The sequence below is a fragment of the Aethalodelphis obliquidens genome, unplaced genomic scaffold (genome assembly GCF_003676395.1).
Source record: "Aethalodelphis obliquidens isolate GAN/ISIS:26980383/991018 unplaced genomic scaffold, ASM367639v1 scaffold75, whole genome shotgun sequence".
In the NCBI taxonomy this organism is placed as follows: Eukaryota; Metazoa; Chordata; class Mammalia; order Artiodactyla; family Delphinidae; genus Aethalodelphis; species Aethalodelphis obliquidens.
Genome location: NW_020838019.1, coordinates 2,025,068 through 2,038,115, shown reverse-complemented (window position 1 = coordinate 2,038,115; position 13,048 = coordinate 2,025,068).

Sequence of the window (13,048 nt, the reverse complement as noted above, 5' to 3'; positions counted from 1 at the left end):
TCCTGTCTGGTGTGTTTTCACTTTACTATTAATACCCTGATTCAGTTGTCAAACTTTTCTGAGGTATCTGGGCGAGGGTGCTGTGGAAAATGTAGGCTTCCCAGTCCTCCCCTGGAGCAGGCCTCTCAGACTTCAAAGTGTATAGGCTTGAAACCGAGCGCTCGGCCCAGCCTGCCAGGCTGATTCAGCCAGGCCTGTGGGGCTGACAGGAGGGAGCATAGCTGGAGGGATTCGGAGTCAAGTCCTTGTCAGGCGGGGTCTTGGAATCTAATTTTAAAAATGGGTTCTCAGGGGGACTCTGGTGTAGCAGTTGGCAGGCCTCATGGTCTGAGTTCCTCCATGCCAGGCAGTGGGGCCAAGATTCATGTCCACAGAGTCCTGGGGAAGGGCTCTCCATGAAGGCCAGATGCTGGCTCAGGGAACCCTGGCTGTCCCCTCCCCCAGGGGTACTCATTAACTATCCTCTCTGGGTGCTTTCTCTCTAACTGGCCTTAGGTCTCGTGTGCCCCACGCTGAGGCATCCTTTTGGGTGCAGAGGGGGCTCCCGTGTGCTCCTTGTTGAGCCTTGTGGCAGACACATGTTTGCACACACATACGGTGCTGTGCCCACATGCCCATGCCTGTGTGCACACCCTTCCGAGGGCGCACGGGCCATGCAGGAGGCTGTGCAGTGTTCATGCCCACAGACAGCTGCCCCGTGCCATAACCAGGGTACTGGGGAGCTTGCACTGAGCCCGCGCCCTGCTGGGTACTTGCTGTGCTTTCTCTCACCACCTTCTGTGAGATGCGGCCAAGCGATTAAGAACGTGTGGTTTGGAACGTGCAGGTTCACACCAGGCTCTGTCCATTATCAGCTGTGTGACTTTGGGGAAGTGTGTTACCCTCCTTATGCCTGGGATTCCTCTTCTATAAAAGGGAGATAATAAATCTGAAATCATGGACTTGTGAAGAATGTATGTAAACTTGAGGGTTCATGCATGTTAAAAACCTTGGCCCAGAATAAATGCTGGATAAATGTTTGCTGTTATTGTTCCCAGCTTACAGATAGGAAACTAGAGTTTCTGGAGTTAATTTGCCCATATTCCCACAGCTGCTGAGAGACAGATTTGTCCATGGTGGGGCACACTCTTCTCTCTCTCTCTCTCTTTCTCCCTCTCTCTGACACACACATACATAAGCACACACTCGGCCATGCACAAACACATGCACACATGCCCCAGTGCAGAGTTGGCCCTCAGCCTTCCAGAACTCTGGGGAGAGGCCTCACACTGGAGTCCTGGGGGACGCAGAGTCACTAAGGCCAGAGATGCCCCTGCCTGCTGCACCCTGTGCCCAGGTTGTCCAGTGCTGGTGCAGGAAGCGGGTGGAGGTTTAGCTCTCCCAGGAGCACCATGCATACAGGTGTCCACTCGAGGTCGACCAGTTGTCCCAGCACAGGCCACCAAGAAGGAGCTCTGCCTGGAGGTGTGATGACGTCAGAATGACCCCAGGTTCATCCTTTCTTCTCAACATCTGCTGCCCTGTTTGGGTGTCTCATCTCTATCCTGGGTAACAACCTCCTAGCCTCCCTGCCTCGCCCAACCCCAAGCCCCTTCCCATCCACCTTCTACACTCTCTCCAGAGTGATCTTTAATTCTAGTTTTCTTCATGTTACTGCCTTGATTAGAACCTCTAGAGACTCCCTGTCTCCTTATGCACCAAACCTAAGCCACAGACCTACATTCCAGGCCCTCAAATCGGGCCTCAGACCCCACGTGCACTCTCTCCTCTGGTCAAACTGGTACTTTGACTTCTGCGTGCACTCTTGAGGAAATTTGGGCTTTGGGAGGCAGGCATCACACACCATGTTGCTTTGTAGCCCTAAGAGTTTCTTAGTAAATATTAGAGATGTTTCTGGTTGCAAGCCAAAGTAAGCCAAAGAACCAGTTCAAAACGGCCTTGACAATCTGGCAACTTATTATCCCATGTGACCGGAAGGCTGGGGTAGGGCTGTTCTCTGTTGACTAATTTACTGGCCTGGCATGAACCCATGATCATTTGCTCTTTCTGCTCTGGCATCCACGCCTGATTTTTGTCCTCAGGATTGTCTACTCAAGTTCACAAAATGGTTGCTGAAGCCCCAAGCAGCACATCCTCACCCAGAAACTGCCAAAGACTGGGGAGTAGATAACTTTTCCATGTGTCCCCTTGTAAGAACAAGGAGTAGCTTCCTGGAATGCTCGCTTTGTGCTTTGTTGGAATGCTCGCTTGTGCTTTGTTGGCCAGAGCTGTGTCATGGCTCACTCCTAAACCAGTCATTGGCAAGAGGAGAGAGATTAACATGAGTGGTTTGGAGTAACCAAGCCTTCCTGGAATTCCAAGCTGTAGACACCTGAACATAACAGAGGATGTGTTAGCGAGGAAGGAAGAGGGGACCAGCTGTGGATAGGCAATCAACTGTGTCTGATATCCCTTCCCAGCTCAGTGTCATTTCAGGATAGTGACCCCTTCTCTGACTTATATAGGCTTTCCCTCCCTGGCCTCCCTGGTCCGTACGTGCCCTTTGCTTTAGCTGCAGTCAAATGGCCTGCAAGGTCCTGAATGTGTGCTGCCACTGTACTACTGTCAAGACTTTGTCCCTCTGTTAGGAACGCCTCTCTCCACCTGTGTTTACCTGGCTAAATCCCACCTCTCCTTAAAAATGTAGCTCCAGTGCCAACTCCTCCAGGAAGCCTTCCCTGTGGCCCTTGTTTGGTGACTGTCCCCTGGCCATGACGGTGCTGTGGGCTGACTCTGTTGTGCTGCCTTCTCTGCTGACCTATCTCCCCATCCGAATGGGCACTCCTCGAGGGCAGGAACTGTGTCTGTTGCACTTTAAGCATGGAGCCTGGCCCAGCACCTCCATGAGAGTTTGTTGACTGACTGTATAATGGAGCTGTTGCCCAGCACCTTCTGCATGGCCAGGGGGGATACAGAGCATAAAGACTGGGCCCCCATCCCAGCTCTGCCTTCGGCTTCCAGGTGATTCTCTGTGTACCATTTCTTCTATTTGGACCTCCATTTCCTCATCTATAGTGCCTCCAATTCCCAAGAATCCCTGAGACACCTCTTAACCTGGGTTTCCCTGAAGGCAGAGCCTGAGACAAGGACTCAGATTCAGGTAGATTATTTGTGAGAGGCTCCTTGGAAAGACGACCAAGGGAACAGGAGCATGAGACAGGGAAGGAGGAACTGCACCATGAGAGTGTGTCATTGAGGTCACTGTCTAGGTCATCAGCACTCAACTCCCAGGATTGTCCCCCAAAGGCTGAGAGACAGGAGCCTTCATCTGCTGGCTCTTTTCCCTGTTAGTTGAGGGTTGCTCCCAAGGGCCATAACTCCTGTGTTTCTGGGCTGCACATGGGCTGAGTGGGCTCCTGTGGTGTGGATGAACGTTTTGAATGGAAAGCAGAGGGTTCCTGAGGTGGAACGGGGTTGGTAGGGTTGCTCACCTACAACTGCCCACCACAGCTTCAGTGAAACTTAGGAGTAGCCTCAGGGGGGCGCGAGAGGTACCTGCTCCATCCCTATAAGGGAAGTTGCCTTGGTTTGAAGAGTTGCTCGGGAGGAATGGCAACTCCCAGTCTTCAGGAGTGGAGAGAGCCTGAGCTCACCCCCACAGCCCGCTAGCCTGATGCTTCTCCTTCGTTCCAGCTGGCGTCCAACTTCCAGGCCTCTATCCGGATTAGTTCAGAGACAGAGGTGTACTTTACAGCTGTGGAGAGGATGCTGCAGTACATGAAGGTGGAACACAGGTCTGGGCTTTATGCAGGGAGATCTAGAAGGCTCACATCCAGCCTGGGGCTCAGCTTCTGTGGCCTCTGCAAGCCCCAACACCTCAGGGGTCCTGAGATTTTCCCAGGAGGCAGCTGGGCTCCTGGTCCTTCCTCCCCATCTCCCCTGGAACTGTCCATATCATCTCTCAGAAGCTCTTCCACACCCATTGGCTCATTTTGACCGCATCCCTCATGGCATTCTTGGATGTAGAGGGAATGATCTGCCCTTTTTAGAATCGAGGGGTTTGCACAAATATAATGATACTAATGATGACAATAATGATTGTTATTAATATTGCTTCTATTTATGTCCTAGTATTTAAGAGCCCAGATTTTGGAGCCAGATCACCTGGGCTCAGGTCTAAGCTTTGCCGCGTGAGTCAGCTGTGTACCCTTGTGAATTACTCAGCCTTTCTGCTCCCCGTCTCTGAAATGGGACAGATCACAGTATCTACTTCATTGGGTTATTACAAAGATTAAATAACATCACATGCAAATCACTTAGCATAGTGGCTGGCCCATAGTAAAGGTTCACTATAATGATATGTAGATTATTTCATGGAATCACAAAACAACTTAATGAAGTTGACTGAATTATTACCCCCAACATCCAGAGGAGGAGACTTTCCTCCCAATTCACCCACCGTGTTCGATGCAGAGCTGTGGACTTGGAGCCAGGCAGCCCTGGGTTTGAGTCCCCTGCTCATCCACTCACCAGCTGTGGGGTGTTAGCATGTCATCTGACCTGTTTGAGCCTCTATTTCCTCACCTGTGAAATCATCCAAAATTGCCTACCCCCTAGGATAGGGATCGAGAGAGATTAAGTCTGCATGAGGGCTCTGAGCTATAAAACATGCCCCACAGGGGTGAGTTAGCTCTGCTGTCCTTATTCTCGTTATTCTGGACTCTGTTTCTTTAGAGTCTCATACAATAAATTAGAGAGAGTTTTCTATGTTAATAACAAGGGGACTAGCTATATGGTTTCTCACTCTTTAGGGATAAAATCATGTGCATTTCAGGTGATTGGGGGTGGGATGTTCCTCTTGGGGTGTCCTCTGATCACATGGTGGTGGCTTGACCCTGGTTCAGGGCAGGCTGGGGTGCGTCACACACCCCACAGCTAGAGACCAGTGGGTCAGCAGGGGATGGGCAGAGATGGAGGATAACTACTGATTTCTTTTTCTTTCTTTAAAAATGAGATGTGTGCCTCTGAAGCTCCTTTACACATAGAAGACACAAACTGTCCCCACGGGTGGCCACAGCATGGGGAAATAACATTCCAGGATTATCAGATGAAATACAGAGACAACACGCCTATTGTCCTCTACAGCTTCAACCTGACGATTCATGGCCAGGAAGTGGTGGGCATCGTGGGAAGGACGGGCTCTGGTGAGCTGAGTGCCTGGGGTACCCCCGTCTTCATTGTTGGCCTTTGGGTGTCAGACCTGTTTTCGGACTTCTGCTTACTCATGACCCCAAAGATATTTATTGGGCCCTCACTTTGTGCTGGGAGAACAAAACCCAAAGTTTCTGCTGTCATGGATTCCAGTGGAGGGGACAGACGTTAACGGTCATCAAATAAGGAAATGAGGGAGGTGACTGACTTGGTGGTGAAGGCTGTGGGGATGGAGAGGGGTGTGTAACAGAGTAATGGGGTTGGTGGGCCCTTGAGCTACAGTGGTCTAGGCTCTGAGGCCAACGTCTGCTGGGAGACAGGAAGGGTGAACAGGGTGCAGGAACGAGCGCTTCCAGCAGGGGGCGTGCAGGGCTCCGGCTCCTCTATTCCTCCTCCCCTCCCCCTCTAGACCTCTCTAGTCAGCCTCCTCCTTCGCCACCTGTCTCTCCCCACTTCCTTTCTTCTGGTTGACTTCTTTCCTCTCTTCCTCTCCTATCACTTTTGGGAGGTCTGACCCTAGGGTCATCCCCTCCCACTTTCTGCATTATTCAAAGACAGCGCTCAGACCCCAACCTTGTGCTCCCGGGGCTGCCTCTCCAGGTAAGCCCCCAGGATGACTGGAGCCTTGTGGGTCTCTGCCTCCTCAGGCCCCTGCAGGCCTTGCACTACTGCAAGGTGAAGAGTTCCCAGCTATATTCTTTCGTGTATTCTTCCCTTTCTACTTCTTGCCCACAGTTGGGCTGAGAAGACGGTCTGACATAGAGAAGCTCTCAGTAGAGATGGTCCAATTGACTGTATTCATCCAGTAGGTATTTACTGAGCACCTACTATATGCCAGGCGTGGAAACACAAAGGTGAACAGGACACATGGCTGCCCCTCACACTGACCTTATCTTTGAGAGCAGAGGTTGAAAACTCAAATGCTTTTAGGGCCCAGCAAGTAACAAAGATGCATGCAATGGGCCTGGGGTGTGATGAAAGGAGGGTGGGGAGGGCAGCGCACTGAACTTGAAGGCTGTTCTCTCTCAAGGAAGCAGCTGCACTTGGTTCCAGCTGCCTATTGCCCCGGGAGATATGGGACCAGTGTTGCCAGTTCTACTGACTTTCAAGAGAAGCATGCAGTTTGAATTTTTGTATATTGGGTCTTTGGATTTTTTTTAAATGCTGGCAAAGAATTTGAAAAACAACAATAACGTTGTGTGTGTGAAACAAAACATATGTGTGGGCTGGATTTGTCCAGGGGCTCCATTTGTGCCTTCTGGTTGAGGCAGTAACAAACTGTTCGTGGTTTCGGGCACCCCTTGGAGCGGAGACTCCGGGCCTCTTCTGCCCTCTCAGCGCTCATGATGACAAGGAACGGGCCATGGTGGGGGTGGGTCAGGGCTGGATGCCAGGTCAGACCTGTGCTACCCCTCCTGCAGACTCAGGAGACGGAGCCCCACAGGCTCCGTCTCCTTGTTCTTGCCCCACAGGGAAGTCCTCCCTGGGGCTGGCTCTCTTCCGCCTGGTGGAACCAGCCGCGGGCCGCATCCTCATCGATGGCGTGGACATCTGCAGCCTCGGCCTGGAGCACCTGCTGTCCAAGTTCTCGGTTATCCCTCAAGATCCTGTCCTGCTGTCAGGGACCATCAGGTGAGTGCTGGGCCGAGGCCAGCCTCTCCGGGGCTGGGCTGCCTCTGGTCAGCTGTGGCCAGAGCCTCAATTTCTGGGCCTCTGCTCTCTCCTTGCACACAGGGCCTCTCCTGCCCACCTGACCCCGCTCTCCGAGATGTTCCTGAGGATTGAATGAAGCCCAGATATACACAAGAGCACTTTGTAAACCATGATGTCCTAAACAAAAGCCAGGCATTTTTTATTTTTTAAAAATCTGATGGGATTGGTCAGGTTTCAGGTCACTATTAGCATTTGCCCTGTGGCTCACCACATCCTTCCACGTATGGATGTGGTTCATTCTCTTCTCACACCCACTGGGTAAGGCCGACCGGGGCGTTCAGGCTGGATGTTACGATGCACTTTGCAATCCAGGCAGTCCCGTCAGTGAAGCAGGCAGAACTGGGTCTCTTAGCCTCCCCTCCATACTTTCTATTTCCTTGGAAGTCAACTCGGGGAATAAGCTTCATCCAGATTAGTGCTGCTGCTTGGTGCTCGCTAACTTGTTCCAACCCAAGACATGGAGACTGAGGAAGAATGAGGCATTAAAAATGAAGCTGAGGGCTTCCCTGGTGGCACAGTGGTTGAGAGTCCGCCTGCCGATGCAGGGGACACAGGTTCGTGCCCCGGTCCAGGAAGATCCCACATGCCGTGGAGCGGCTGGGCCCGTAAGCCATGGCCGCTAAGCCTGCGCATCTGGAGCCTGTGCCCCACAACAGGAGAGGCCACAGCAGTGAGAGGCCTGCGTACCGCAAAAAAAAAAAAAAATAAAAAGAAGCTGGACCCCACACGTTCCAGGGATATTTAAGTGGCATTCTTAGAGGCAAGAGGATAACTTACCCCAGAGCTCTGATCATCCATTTATTTATTTTCTCGTTGTTCATTGATTCCTTCATCCTTTTACCCACTTAATTTGCCTTTTCTGAGCCTCTGCCAGGTCCAGATATTGTGCTAGGGACTGGGGACACTTTGATGAATGATTACTGCCCGTGCTCCCCCCAGAAGTTCACAGTATAGTTGGGGGTGGGGATGTTGTAGAGATGTAAGACCCGTCAAATTATAATACAAGGAGGTAATTGCTAGATCAGAGATATGAACTAAGTGCTAAGGGAGCCCACAAGTAGGACAAATAACTCTGCCTGGGGGAATCCAGAAAGTCTTCTTAGAGGAGGAGGGTGGGCATTTGAGTAGGGTCCTGAAGGTTAAGTAGGAGCTTGCCTGGCAGTAAAAGGGGAGAAAGTCTTTCCAGGGAGAGTGCATAATATGGGCACAGACAGAGAATTTTGTAATGATTGTGTTGTTTTAGAGGAGTGAGATAACATTTAATGATAGATTACTGTGTTAAGGTAGAACTTGGCCAAATCTATGGTGCCAAGGTATAGGAGAAGTAAAAGTATGAATTAACATTTATTGAGCATCTATTTGTGCCAGCCCCATGCTTTAATATTCTGTGTCATTTAACTGTCACAGCAATCCTATGAAGTAGGCACTGTTATTAACCCCTGTTTATAAGGGAAGAAACTGAACTTAGAGAGGAAAAGTGAAGGAGACACACACATAAATGGTCAAGATGAGATATAACCACAGGTAATCCAACCCCTTAACCAGCAATGGCCTCCCCCTTGCATCAGGAAGAGTGGACTGGAGTACAGGAGACCTGGGTTCTCTGCCCTTTAAGGTTCCATTTATCTCTGAGTATCTTTGATTCCAGCCTGTCTCTCAGACTGACTTGTGGTGTGACCTTGAACGAGCCACTTAACACTGATAAGCCATAATTTTCTCATCAATACAAGGGGTATATCCGTCTCATGGGGAAGAGGATGTCAATGAGCCCGTCTGTGAAAATGCTTTGGAAACTATCAAATATCATGCAAATAGGGCAGTTTACCTTCTGCTTCTTTAATGCAATCTAGCTCTACACGCAAAATGTATGTGGCTGCCAGAACTGGGGAAAGATAAAGCAGAGGTTAAGAGCGGGTTTCCCTTGGGACTCAGTGGTTGTGTAACAGGGAAGGGTTTGTAATGTCTCCTATGCCAAATGCCAGTGCAAACCCTAATAGGTATAAAGTCCAGTTAAATCCCAATCTGATGTCAGTCGCCTGGATGATCAGTTAGGATTCTTTCACTGCAAGAGACAGAAAAAATGACCTTATACTTACTAGAATGGCTATAATAAGAAAAGAAAAAAGAAAAAGGAACATAACAAGTGTTGGTGTGAATGTTGAGAAATTGGAACCCTCATGAACTATTGGTGGGAATGTAAAATGGCACGGGCACTGTGGAAGACAATTTGGCAGTTCTTCAAAAAGTTAAATATAGAATTATCATATGATCCACCAACTCTGGTTCTAGGTATATACCTAACAGCGTTGAACACAGGGCTTGTACAGATATTCGTATACCCGTGTTTATGGCATTATTCACAATAGCCAAAAGGTAGAAACAACCCAAATGTCCATCAGCAGATGAATGGATAAACAAAATGTGATATATACACACAATGGAATATCATTCAGCCATAAACAGGAGTGAAAATTTCATATATGCTACAACATGGATAGACCTTGAAAACATTATGCTAGGTGAAATAAGCCGGACATAGAAGGACAAATATTGTATATTTCCATTTAAATGAGGTACCAGGAATAGGCAAATTCATAGAAACAGAAAGTAGAAAAGAGGTGACCAGGGGCTGAGGGAGTGGGGAAGAAGGAGACTGATTAATGGGCAGAGTTTTTATTGGTGATGATGAGTTTTAGTTGATTGTTCCACGACATTGTGAATGTACTGAACACCACTGAATTGTACACTTACAAATGGTTAAAATGATAAGTATTATGTTATGTATATGCTAACACACACACACACACACACACACACACACACACACTCCAGGTGGCTTAAGCTAAAAGGGCCTCTTTTGGCTCACAATACTGGGAAGGCCAAGGCTGATTCAAGGGCCCAGGGTCCCGCTCACTCTGCCTTGGCTTCATTCTTGGGCTCCCATGAGGGCCCTGGGGGGCGCCATGTGTCCCACTCCCAAAACAAGATGGTTGCAGCCTCTCTTGCTCAGTTAGTGAGAAAGAACAAGCCCCCTTCCTGGTGATTGTTGTCAAAATCCTGAGATACACTCTGATTGGTTCCCTTCCCACCCCTAGCCAATCACTGTGGCCAGGGAGTACCGCGTGCTTGTTTGCTTTTAACTGAGTCCTTGCTCCACCCTGGTGCTGGTGGTGAAGCTCCAACTGGACCACATGGGCTTGATGGCTGGGGAAGAGGTGGCCCCCAAACAAGACTTGGGGGCTGCTGTCTGAAGAAGGAAGGGGTACTGGGAAGGCACAAGAAAGACCATTCTTCGGAGTTCAATGTGCTTCTCTGGACCCGGTAATCCAGGTCTCACCATCCTTGGTCACTTGCTGTGTGGGGGGCAGACAGCAATGGTCAAGGGTGCTTCTTGAACACTTCTCTCCCTCTCCTGAGGCAGGTTCAACCTGGACCCTTTTGACCACTGCACAGATGAGCAGATCTGGGATGCCTTGGAGAGGACGTCCTTGAGCGAGATGGTGAGTAGCGGCAAGTCTGAATTCTTGGTCTTAGCCTGATGGTCCTCTGGGCTCCGCTCATTCTGCATGGATTAAATCATCTCACGGGAGGAGATGGTTTGGGATCCCTAGATAAAGCATAGAGGTCGATGACACCAGCAGTAAGCCAGGTATGTTCCAGCTCAGAGGGCATAGCAAGGGCAAGGTGGGTACGGCTTTGTCCTTCCGATGCTTACATTCAGGAGAGACGCTTTCAGACAGAGGCAAGTGCTGTGTAGAGAAAGTTTCAGAGGAGGGAGGACTTGCCCCCTCTTGCTAAGACAGAGGGGTGACAGGACTTGCGGTATGTATGTAGCACTTTCTTAACCTCTCGGTTCCGTATTTCACAGTTACTTAGCCACTTGGCTTGAAAACTGCTTTCTCTATATAGTTTCCCAAATTTGAGTCATCACTTAATGGTTTTTGTCATATCTGCGTACCACCTACCCTATGATTTACTCGTGATGACTTCTTTTAAAAAACGGCCTCATCTCATACGGGAGCATTTGTAAAATCACACTTTCTGTGCCAGTTAGATTTTTCTAATGCATATTGTTAACGAAAGAAATACAAAAATGTTAAAGTAAAAAGTACCTTTATCCATATACTGGCTACACCATTTCCTGTGCCACCCAGAGTGTGTGCCTGGCCGCCCCCCACTTTGGGGAACATTGCTCTACGTTAATTCAGACAGACAGGAAGCTGGTTCATAAAACAAGAAGTTGCCACTGGCACATTTTCATTTTTAAGAACTTAATTTTCTGGTCACTAAAAAATAGTTAGCTCTTGGTTGGAACAACATTCTCTTCATAATGTGATGATAACTTAGAACTCAAAGTCCGTTCTTTTTTTTTTTTTTTTTTTTGCGGTATGCGGGCCTCTCACTGTTGTGGCCTCTCCCGTTGCGGAGCACAGGCTCCGGACGCGCAGGCCCAACCGCTCCGCGGCATGTGGGATCTTCCCGGACCGGGGCACGCACCCGTGTCCCCTGCATGGGCAGGCGGACTCTCAACCACTGCGCCACCAGGGAAGCCCTCAAAGTGGGTTTTGAACCTAGTCCAAAGATCTCATTTTCCAGCTAAGGTACTTGGTGAACTAGTGGTAGACCCAGGACTAGACCCAGGTCTCGGCCAGAGGAGGCTGCCTTCACCCCCGTTTCGTATCCATCACATCATCCTTATTGATGAGGCTCCAGCCTCCACTGACTTGGAGACGGACACCCTGATCCAGCGCACAACCCATGAAGGCATCCGGGGCTGCACAGCGCTGACTATCGCACACCGCGTCACCACCATCCTCAACTGTGACCGCATCCTCGTCATGAGCAACGGGAAGGTGAGGGGACACCCCTGGGGCCACTGGGAGGATGGCGCCCAGGCCGGTGCCACAAGAGGCCTTCAGGTCCCTCAGGACCAAGCTCAGCTGTGCCCCCGCCCCCTCCCCTCCTCTCTCCGCCTCCCAGGTGGTGGAGTTTGACAGGCCTGAGGTCCTGCAGAAGAAGCCCGGGTCCATGTCCGCAGCCCTGCTGGCAACAGCCAGTTCTTCGCTGAGCTCAGGAGAAGGGAGACCGCAGTGAAGGCGGGTAGCCGAACCCATCACGGTGCACGGGAGTTGCCTGGGAGGCTGCAGCCTGCGACCTCCTTGGCAGAGACAGCTGCTTCTCTGGAAAGCAGGGCTGGAACATGCTTGGGGTGCTGGTGATGGGAGGGAAAAGGACACTGAGGGAGCAAAGCCTAGAATAGGGTACCTTGTGGCTCCCCAAACCTGAGAACCCCTGCACCACTGAAGACCGTGGGGTCAAATGACCATGTGTCTCTTTTTAAGTGATACATTGAGGAATCTCGTAATAATGGTAAAGCTTATTAATAATAGTTTCCTGATCGGTGTTAAAAGTTTTGCAAATGATATACTGACGTTGTAAAAAAAATGAAAGAAAAAGTCACATTCTCAGTTCTGCTTTCTCTGTTAGCTGGTACTCATTCAGCTACAGGGAACAGAAACGCTCTTAAGTTTTCTGGTAAAAGGGACTTTATTAGCTCATGTAATGGAAAGTTCCAGAAAAAGTTCTGGGTTGAGTGCCAGTATCAAAATGATGTCTGCCTTGCAGACTCTGCCTTTCTTCTCTCAGCTCTACTTTTCTTTGCTTGGCTTCACTCTCTAGGCTTCTCTCCTCATGGTGACAGTATGGCTGCCAGCAGGTCTAGGCTCACGTCCCACCAGCTCAGTACTCCCGATCTTCTTTCTCCGGGGATTCCAGCAGAAGGTCCAGGGCTAAATCTCACTGGGCCAACTTGGGTCATGTACTAATCCCTGAACCAGTCACGTGCTAGGCTGCTGGAATACAGTGATGGGCCAGGCCTGAGTCACACGCTCACACCTGGGCCTGGGGATGGAGTCAGCTGCCCTGAATGAATCACATAGACAGAGAATGGAGGAGGTTGTTTCCCCAAAATAAAATTGGGGTGTTCTTACTACGGTAAGGGAGAATGGAAATAGATGCTGGACAGGCCCAAAACAGTAGCTGTCTACCATATGTTTGTTTACTAATTGGAGCATAGATGGGTGAAATAAAGAGTTAATTTATAACATATGCCAACTGGAAATAAGATTATTTGTCGCCCCCCCTG